The sequence below is a fragment of the Camelus bactrianus genome, chromosome 1, assembly GCF_048773025.1.
Source record: "Camelus bactrianus isolate YW-2024 breed Bactrian camel chromosome 1, ASM4877302v1, whole genome shotgun sequence".
Taxonomy (NCBI): Eukaryota; Metazoa; Chordata; class Mammalia; order Artiodactyla; family Camelidae; genus Camelus; species Camelus bactrianus.
In genome coordinates, this window is record NC_133539.1 from 33,738,338 (window position 1) to 33,749,101 (window position 10,764).

The 10,764-nt window shown below is 35.5% G+C and overlaps 1 pseudogene; it reads right to left on the bottom strand.

Annotated features, from left to right (window-relative positions):
- Positions 1 to 2,979: 2,979 nt before the first annotated feature.
- Positions 2,980 to 5,003, bottom strand: LOC105077953 (uncharacterized; annotated as a pseudogene).
- Positions 5,004 to 10,764: the final 5,761 nt, after the last annotated feature.

Consider the following 10,764-nt stretch of genomic DNA (forward strand, 5'->3'; position numbering starts at 1 on the left):
AATTTGGAAGAAGAAGAAAATGGGGATTATCTTCCTCTTCCATAAGTTTATGATAATCTGATTTCTGATGCAGACATTGGACTAGATTTTTCAATTACTCATCATGATATCTCAGTCATGAAATTAGCTGCCCAGTAATTTAGTTCAGGGAGCACAGCAAATTTGCATTATAAGCAGTTTAGAAGGCGGGCATCCAATCACCCAGAGGAGGGCATTTATACTCTTACATTTTGTATGTGAATGTGAGCAAAGAGTAGGCACTCAATATTCATGTTTTAGTAGACTGAGAGGCAAACTGGCTCAGTGGAAAAGACATGACCTTTGAAGTTACACAGACTGAGCATTCAGTCCTAATTCTGCTTTGGTCAAGCAATCTAAAATCTCTACAACTCAGTTATCTCATCTGTAACATGGGAATTAAACAAATCACCTTGGAAAGGATTCAATTGGGATGACTTTTGTAAAAGTTTCTTGTTACAAATGCCTATTTAATTGAGGCCATTAGTAATTGATACTTGAAATTGTACACTTCTTAAGAAGTCTAGCATTTAACAGGCATTTTTGTGCATTATCTCATTTAATCCACATATCTATATGGATTATAATGTGAGGATTACCACATCTTTTTTACTAATAAGAGCGCTTTTTCCCACATCAAAAAACTAACAATTAGAGTAAGATCAAAACCAAATCTTCTTGCACCTTCTGAGCTTTCTGACAGAGAACCTGCAAATTAAGATATTGTGTGTTTTTAAATGATTTATTCTATCACCTTTAATCCTGACCCAACACACCCTCAGACTGTGAGAAATGAGAATACTTCACAAACATTACCTTAATTATTCAAAAAATCAGGACAAAATGTAACATTGATTCTTTTAGCAGAGGAACTAACAGCACATCCCTAAAGAGATTTAGTGAGTTGACATTTTCAGATGAAAATTACAGTAAGATGTCAATGGAAAGAAGTTATAACTCTTCCAACCCATTATTCACTATTTTAATGAGATTTGAGGTTGACCTGAGTGGAAAAATAACAATGATCCTCCAGACCAGAATATGTTGCATGAATTGATTCTGAAACCCCATGTTACAAGTAATGCTCTACAATTGCAAAAATCTGTCAGAACTCTATTTGGCTCATGAAAGCCACATTACTTTTGTTCACTCTTCTAAAAATCCTCCCCTTTTCTGGCCATTTTTGGTTCCTCCTACTGTCTCTTTTACTCCAGTTGGCTAAGAAATTATTAAAGTATGCTCACAGCAAATACATTCACATGTGACAATAGCAAAAACTCTAAGGGGGTGGGTAGCGTGGTGTACTAAGATTCTTTTCGGGGGGGTTGAATCCTAGCTCTGTTACTTGCAGGACTTACCTGAAGATTTCCTCAATTACCCAAATTACTAAAAAAGAAAAAAAGATTAATTTAAAAATCATAGTATTTACTCAGTGGTGAATGATTTATATACTTTAGCCTTCATAACAACTCTATTAAGTAGTTGGTTTAAATCTATCTTTTTTAATTGAAGTATAATCAGTTCACAATGTTGTGTTAGTTTCTGGTGTACAGTATAGTGGTTCAGTTATATTATGTATATTCCTTTTCATATTCCTTTTCATTATAAGCTATTATAAGGTATCAAATATAGTCCCATATGCTATACGATAGGACATTGTTGTCTATTTTATATATAGTAGTTCATATTAAATATCTTTATCTTGTAAATGGAGCCACTGATTTAAAGTGGCTGAGAAAATTGTCCAAGGACTTACAGTTTCTAAGTAGCACCACTAAAACTTAAATCCCCAGTTTTTTATATTGCTAACCGGCTCCCAAATAACGCTATCTACATGTTACTATTTGTGAGAATTCCTTGAGATAAATTCATACAACGTTCACAGTCCAAAGAGGACTTTTAGTAAAGATCAGTTCCCATCTCTTCGTATCTACTTTTAGTTTTCTCAAAGTAGTTTACATCTTTTATTTCATTGGGACTTCATCTGACAGATGTAGAAATGGAGGAAATTTGGGACTAAATGATATCAACAAATTTCCAGTAGAACCGGTCCTGGGACCTGGGGTTTCTGGTTTCACATTTGCAGCCTTATCTTCTCCAAACATGTCAAAATCCTGCAAGAAGTAACTTTCATTTTTCACTTCTCTTCAGTCCTCCTTCCCTTTTTGGCTTTGGGCAGAAAGGCATATGCTTATTTTCATAAACGGATGAGTGCCTTGATGTTACAGAATATGATAAGACACACTTAAAATGATTAGTCTAATCTTTGGAATCTTCATGGCAGGAAGGCCACTCTCAGCAGGACTTCCTCTCCCAGTGCAATGACAAACCTTAATGGAATCTGGCCTGTGGAGTGTCTGGGTTATGTGCGAGGCTGGTGTTAGAGCAAGTGCAAGCAAGTTCTCCGAAGCTCAGCCTTTACAACACAGCACAACTCAAACATTCCTTCCAGGGACCGCCCACATTTTCCAGTGGGAATCTACTGAAATGATTCTCTTGAAAACAGTGTGGAAGAATGGGGGAAAGGCGTTAAGTATGTGTTTTCAGCCGAGATAGTGGATGGTGAGTGGGTGGAGACTTAAGGGAGAAAATGACAAGCAAAGATGGAAAAAATAACCACGACTGCCACCAAAATATTCTGCTCGAGGATGAGGGGGTATACCCTGCAGCTGTTAGGACTGTTCGGCATACTCTGCATATTTACATATACCAAGTATTTCCAAACAGCCTTGTGTTTGTTTTAAAATCCCACACGGAGATGTCTGGTAAAGCTGTCACTGTGGAAAGCTTATCTTCTTGGTGATGTTTGCAAAACTGTTTTCAAAATTCTGCATATACAATCATAAGAGACAGAAGAGTTGCTGTCATTCCCCATATTATAGAGAAATTGGGACTGATACATTTACCCATCAGACAACATTCAGAGTAAAACACCATGTTCTAAGGCCACGAAAGCACCTGGTTGGTTGAAGCCAAGTTTTTATTATTACTTTTGATTCAATATCAGATGAAACACCAATCATCACCCAGAAATCCCTGGCTAGTCCTGAAGCCACCAAAGTGTGATTTTCTTAATTACTGTTGACTCTCATCTTTGATTTAGGAGTTGTTTTTTGTAAGAGAAATGATAATAACACTGGATGGATTTCTCCTATAGCCATTTTCTTTTGGAAACATAAAACTCCACGCAACTGCACATAGCCCATTTGAAATAGGTCAGCGAATTTCCAGCAGAAGGAATGGGGTAGTTTAAAGCTACATTTTCCTTTTAGCAAGATCCACAAGAAAAGGATAGAGTGTCATGCTTACAGGGGAACAGATTTTGTATTTTTTGGCAAGATATTAAATCCTCTGTTTCTATATTTGGCTCTCTGCAAATAGTCTCTTGTACAAGTGCAAAGCAAAGATCAAGACTGGGGTTCTTCATTCAGCCACAGCCAAACTGGGGAGGGCAAGTAAAACAGTGGGGCTTATGTGTTACTTCTAAGAGAGCCAAGCTCATTTATTGATCAACAGCATCCCAGAGTCTAGGTTCCTACTTTACACATTAAATATATCAAAACAAGTTTGCTTTCCGTAACAGGTTTTCCACTGCTTAACTGATAACAGATGTAACGATTCAATCTGGACAGAAATGAAAAAGCTTTACGACGTCAGTGTAGTCATGTACAGATATTGAGTCAAATGGGTAGGAGCAGGTCAAATGAGATGACTGAAGTCTGAGGACATCAGAGAATGGGCATGTATTCCCAAAAAAGGAAGCAAAACAATTAAATGGTAGTTGACTGTCCCCAGAGGAAACACACTTCAGCTAGTAAGAATCCCCACCAGATGTCTTGCTCTCCACCCCCCGGAGTGCCTGTCTGACATAAATACAACGTAACCCTTTGGATTCCAAGACACTCTAATAACCACATAAACGTTTGAAGTAGCAACAAGTATTTCTTTTACGAATGTAGAGGAATCCTACACAAATGACCATTGCAAACGTGGAACATGCCTCTAGTTCCAGTGTTACAATAATCCTCTCAGATTAAAAGGCTAATAAAAATACTGAAATCTAATTGTAATTGTGGTAGGTCGAATAATGGCCCCCCAAAATGTTCACCTCCTAACCCCCAGAAGCTGAGACTATGTTACCTTATGTTTAAAGACTTTGTAGATGTAATTAGGAACTTTGCCATGGGGAAATATCCTAGATTATCCAAGTAGGACCAATGTAATCACAAAGGTCCTTAAACATGTAAGAGGGAGGCAGAAGAGAGGGCAGAGTGATATGGTATGAAAAGGACTTGACCAGCAGTTGCTGGTTTTGGAGCTGGAGGAAAGAAGCCATTAGCCAAGGGCTCCAGAAGCTGGAAACAGGGAAGAAACAGATTAAAGCATCCAGAAGGAATGCAGCTGACACTCTGATTATTGCCCACCGAGTCCGATACTGGATGTTTGACCTACAGAGCCATAAGATAATACATTTATGTTGTTTTAAGCCATTAAGATTGCGATAACTTTTTATAGCAGCCATAGAAAACACGTTAATACTTGTCTAGTCTAAATATAACAGACAATTAAGAAGCCATATTATTTCACCTGTAATGATGGAGGGTCTACTAACTGAAGGACTAATTTCCAGGCTTGGTATTTTCACATTAAAGATTCACTTACTAAGATGATAGCGAGCCCATGAAGGGAACCTCTAGCTTCCCTTGAAGATGTAAAGTCTTGGACTTCTTTCCAGGTGCTCTCCTTCGATATAAATGAATTGTTAGGAAAGTTTTGCTTTTTCCTACTTACAGCAAGTTCTGTATTAACAAATGTAAAAGCAAAATGACAAAATGCTCCTCTCCCAAAGGGTCCACTGACAGCTTTAGAAGTGTTGTATTAAAAAATTCACAAGCCTCCTGCTGCTGTGTAATTGTTGTAGCCCTTTTCACTTGTCTTCTATTATAAACACTTGCTTTATAACCATACACTCGTTACTATAACATGTAAATCCTTTGGCTGTAGAAATTAATCTCATTGAAAAAAACCTAAGATATTTTGATTTCTAAAGATAGTTGTAAGTTGCTTAATTGAGTAAGAAGAAAGCAGAGAGCTTTAGTTAATTGTCAAGAAGTGCAGACAAAACCAAATTGCTACATTAAAATATAAACATTAAGTTTACATTAAGTTATTTATTAAACAAATTGAAGATATTTGTTTTTATTACAAAGTCCTCCATCATCTTATATCATCAACACATAGCTATGAGACCTGCCTTTGAAGTGACTGGAAATATGAAAATGTCCCTTCCTCCAAGCCCATGAAAAACAACAAAAAATACATGATTTTTATAACCAGCTTGTAAAGCCAAAAGTGTTATGAATTACATACTTTTGGTAAATTAAAAATGTTAACATAGCTAAGATTAGTTCATTTCTCTTTCCGGACATGTAAAATTAAGATGGCATATAATTGCTCATAAAACTAATGAATCTGAATCTTTTTGTATTTCAAAGTTGTAAGATAATACTTCTATTATTAGTTCTCAGTTTACTTAATCAAGTGACAAATAGAAAGCTCACCATGCTATGTATTTTTTTATAAAAGCTTTTCACCTTATCTAGATTTAAATGATGAAAACAAACTGAACGCATGTTTTCCCATTTAATATGTGCACTTTAAAACAATACAAAGAATTTACATGAAAACCCTTCCCTATATTGTATACCCAGAAAAATGTATGGAATAGTATTTTTAAATCAGATACAATACCCAAGATTGTAAACAGTCTAAGAAATTAAATCAAGTGTGTAAATCATTGTTATTAAATTTTGCCCGAGCCACAGCATAGGAAAAAATGTACATCTCTATTAGTATAAAGAGATATCATTAGAAAAGTTCACATCTTATGCGTATACCAAAGACACTAATTAAAGAATCTTGCATTCTAAAAGAGTTATTCTTAGGTCAAAATTTAGTAGTCCAAAAATCCTTAAAAAGGAAGCGAATTGCTGATGACCCGCCATTTTCTAGAAGGGGTCGTTGTTTATTTACACAATAGAATTGGTAAATTACACTCAATTAGCATTTCTTGAAACTCTACAAGATTGGGACAATTTTATGGGATCAAATGTGATTTCAAGAGAACACTAGATTGATCAATTACTTGAAACTATAAAAATATTTTTCAAACAAACAAAAAAAGTACAATGGACAGTAAGAAAAGTAAGGCAATTAAGATATTTTACTTATAATGATTATTTCTATACTTTGGGAAAGTGTAGAGGGTGAAATTCCCAGAGAGCACTAAAAGGAAAATAACGTACTGAAAAATTCTGAAAGTCTGCTCTGTGACAAATCTCCATGAACAAGTTACCAGTTAATTAACATTTTGAAGCTACTGGGACTGAGGTTCACTTGCAAACCTCACCCCTGCCCTACTCTCCAGAGACTTCCACTTTTGAGTGTCTACACAGTCTTCTTCAACATTATTGAACTAAATTTTTAACCTGATTTTTCTAAAATGATTTACATAATAGTTTAATACTTTAATAATAGATTTAAAGGGCTTTTGGGCCATGTGTTTAGAGAAAACATTTTAACTGCTCTCTCCAATCAGCCTTAAATTTTCTGAAAGATGTGTCTTTCATCTTGGAGGGAAAAATAAAAGAAAAAGAAAACCTGAGTCCTTAGGTTCCTGTACATTACAATTGGCAGACTGATTTCAGTCTTGGTTTCCTACAGTTTCAGCTTTTCGGCTATCCTTCTGTCTGCCCTGGCAGTGATCAATCACAGGAATTCTAACAGCCATCAATACCCCTTTGTAACCACAATGGCTCAAGTGAACCCGTTCCATCTTCAGTAACTGACACAGTGTCAACATCTGCTTCCAATGAAGTTGTTTCTTTTTTTCTCAAGTAGAATAAATCTGCTGACTGAGATTGTAAAGGTTTTTTTTTTTCCTCCCCTTTTCATGCGGAAAATTTTTTTCCACAATATTTTGCAATTTTTCCTCCAAGGCAAGTTAAAAAAATAGGATAACTTCAAAAGAGATGTTTTCATTTGAGGTGCTAAGAAGCCCAAAATATAACTAAAAAAATAAAAACTATGGTGATTTCATGAAACTTTTGCTTTAATTTTGGAGAAAAAATAATACACAGGGGCCTGGGTGAATAAATTTTAGAATATGTAAGAAAACTAGGAGTTGGACCTACATACCATAATTTACTTTCCTTCATCAACAGCACACTAAAATATCAGAGATAATTAAGAAATTTACATTTGATCTTCTACACATAGTAGAAGGCAAAGTTTCTCTTGTAACAATTTCTTGCAGAAAAGCACAGTCATATATCTATTGGATTGCTGCAGAAATGGGTATGGAAAATAAAAAGAAGGGATGTTTGGGAGTTCAATTTTATGATCTACTTCTCAGTTGAGAGATAAATGTGGCATCTGTCATTTATTGAACACCTACTATGAGCCAGATGATTGAGCATCTATATATATGATTTCCAACCTTCCCAGCCTGCCAGTTAGGTATTATTATCCTACCATACTCATGAGATAAATGAAGCCCCAGAACATACATCTAATTGTGACTAAGCCAGAGTTCAGAAAATGACCTAATGTCCAAGCCGATGTTCTTTTCCATTAATTCATTCTGCCTCTCTATGCACCCAGCCGTCAGCGCTCTAACATAAATACTTTCCTTTCCCATCACTTAGTGCCACTGCCCCAGTGACTTAATTTGGCAAACATAAGGTAACCAAGAGACACTCAAGGATAGAACACAGTCTCTTGAAACATAGTCTCTGATTGCTATTTGCATAATGAATAACAACTTCCTCAAAGACATGTTTTATGCTGGTGCCTAGAATTTGTTTTTTCTTTTAAAGTATGTTATAACATTAAAGAAACTAATTCCTCGATTATTTGCAATTCATTTGTTCTCATTTGCGATATGTAGAATGATCCTGCCCCATTTGCTCAAAATAATAATGTAAATAATCTTAAAAAGAAAAAGAAAGGAGAAAAATTAAAGGGGAAGGTTAGGAAGGATGGTTAACCTTCTTAAGAAGAAACATTGGTTTTTAAACATTTAGAGCTGCTTTTCAAATAAACAATGAGGAACCAAATAAGCTGTTAGGAATGAATTTGTCATTATCTTGTTGTTTCTTAGCTCATGATAATTTATTGGTCAAAGCATAGATTAGATGTCAAATAAATGAGATGATTTTCTAGGGTCTAGCTCCCTCACAGATCTTTAGAAACCTTGAATAAAGTCTGACTTGAAGAATAACCGAAGGTGGAGTGGTTCCAAATGAAACTGGGGAGGGAGATGGTAGCCCTCAAATAAAGCAGTCTGGAAGCCTCCAAGTTGAATAACATCATTTTGATATGAGAAAACCAGACCCAGAGAGTGGTAGCATTTTAAACTTCAGTTCAGAATATCATGCTAAATTACAACTCATCCTCTTTCATGACTTCTGGTGGTAAGGGTAATACGATCTTAACATTGGGATGCCAGACAATTATACAGACAAGCACTCATTCATTTTTACTGAGATTTTGATCCACTCCTTGTATATGCAAGGATCTGATCCTTGCAATGTGCCAACAACACCTGGGCCTGTTCTCCATGGGGGATTCACTTACAGATCTCTCCTGTGTACAGCAGAACCCAGGTCCCCAACTTTTCTTGGGCCTCCAGAGCCAAGGAATGTTTCAGCATATACTTACCAGTAGTGACACAGGGCAGAATCTAAATTCAGGGTCTGCTCTCTTTCCTTCAGTTCAATTCAGTGGAGAGTAAGGAAGGAACAAAGTTAATGCTTTTCTCCTCTTAACTGGGAAAATCCAATTGAATGATCTGAATGAGATGGAGTACAACACTGTTCTAAGAGGAACTACAAAGGAACTTGAGAGCTTCCAAAGGAAGAGAGGGGAAATAATCCCTAGTGAGTCGTTCCATGGGAGCTACTGAACACCTGTCTTTGAAAATTCAGGCAGACACAAAATCAAACCAACTTCATAGAGTCATTCAACTCAGTGCTCCATAGATTGGGGCAAATTACAAACAATTGTATCAAATCAAATTGCAGATCAAAATGTAGATAATTTAACCAAGCCACTCTCTAGAAATCTAAGTTCATATCATAAGTAAGTGAAAGATACCTTAAGTTTGGACCTCGCATTAGATAAAAATGTGTATACTGTGTTAAGGGGAGTCTGGTTAAGAAGAAGCAAAGTGGTGATGACAATACAACAGAGTATGTAGGTTTGTAACTCTTAGGATGCACCAGGAAAGAAGGCTTATGCATAAAAAATAGAGTTAAGGGAAATATCTGAAAAGTATCTGTGAGAACTCTGCATAGTCAAGCAGAGATTGTTTTGTTCTTAATATCTAAAATGTTCACACACATGAGATATGCAATTTAAGATAGAAGATGGTGATTCACTAAACACTGTATTTCACATGGGTGAGGACGGGGATGGGAAAAAATATAGAAACTTTCTTTTTTAACCAAACTAAAACTTCTATAAAACACTACATTTTTAACATGACCCATCTCTGGAAACAGCTGAAAGACCAGATTTTGCATTGAAAGTCCTTAAAATACCAATAACTGCTATTTTTATAATCTTAATCTTTTATAACAGCAACTTAATGACAATCTCAACTTCTTCTTTAGATCCTAAGGGCCATGTCAAGTTGAATCTTGAGTTCTCAATAATAAATTTCAAATAGCAAACTGTCAATTCATTAACCTACTTTCAGTAATTGTAGTATAAATCCCAATTTAAATTTATTTTGCCCCCAATTTTTTTTCTTAAAAAGAATTAAATCAACTAAAACTAAATTTAAACAAAGACTTACAAAAACCTATGTTTAAAATATTATATATGCAATACATTATTTTTCAATTGACAATGATGGGTAACACTCTCAGAAACAGCCATTGAATTAAAGGCTCTGTGATGTGTCTAGTACATTCCCAAATGTTTTCCCTTCAAACTATCTTCAGGAAAAAAATTCACTTAAAATATGACAAAAATTGCCATGAATGAATAATTATAAATGAGAAAAAGAAGTCACTGGCACTCAAAAGTAGCATGGCTAAATGCATTTTTCCAGTAGTTGGATATAAACTCTGTTTCCAATTATCAAAGTCGGATGGACTGGGAGGGTTATATACTCAAGGAAAATGCTCCATCTAATTGAAAGTTTATGCAAACTTTCTTCCTAGTCAACTTCTAAGTACTCTTTGGGAGAAATCAAAGCAATGAAATAGGCTTTCTTTAGAGTGGTCATTTTAAAACTTCCTTTTCAAGCCATACATGCACCTCAAAGCTAAGTGAGCTAGCATGGAGTTTAATCTTCTCTGAGATTTAATGTAAAACAATACTATACTGGCTTGGCTATGGTGCTACTTTTGTAAAAAGGAGAAACTAACAAACATTTGAGGTAACCTAGAAAGCACAGAGCATATCACAGACATCTTAAAGACAAGCATTTTAAACATTTTTGCCAGTGCTTCTCTGAGAGCTAGTTCTTTAAACAGAACTTAACAATTTTTACAATATTAAAAAAAAACAAAACACATCCCTCAAAATAGCCCACCGATGCTAAGTCAAACTTTCTGTATTTCTACAAAAATAGATGCACATAGAACTACAGAATTGTATTCCTGAAAGAGCATTTTCTTTGTGGTTCATCTTTTCCTGGCAAGGGGACTGGTTCCAAAAGAAAAAAAAAAGTCAAAC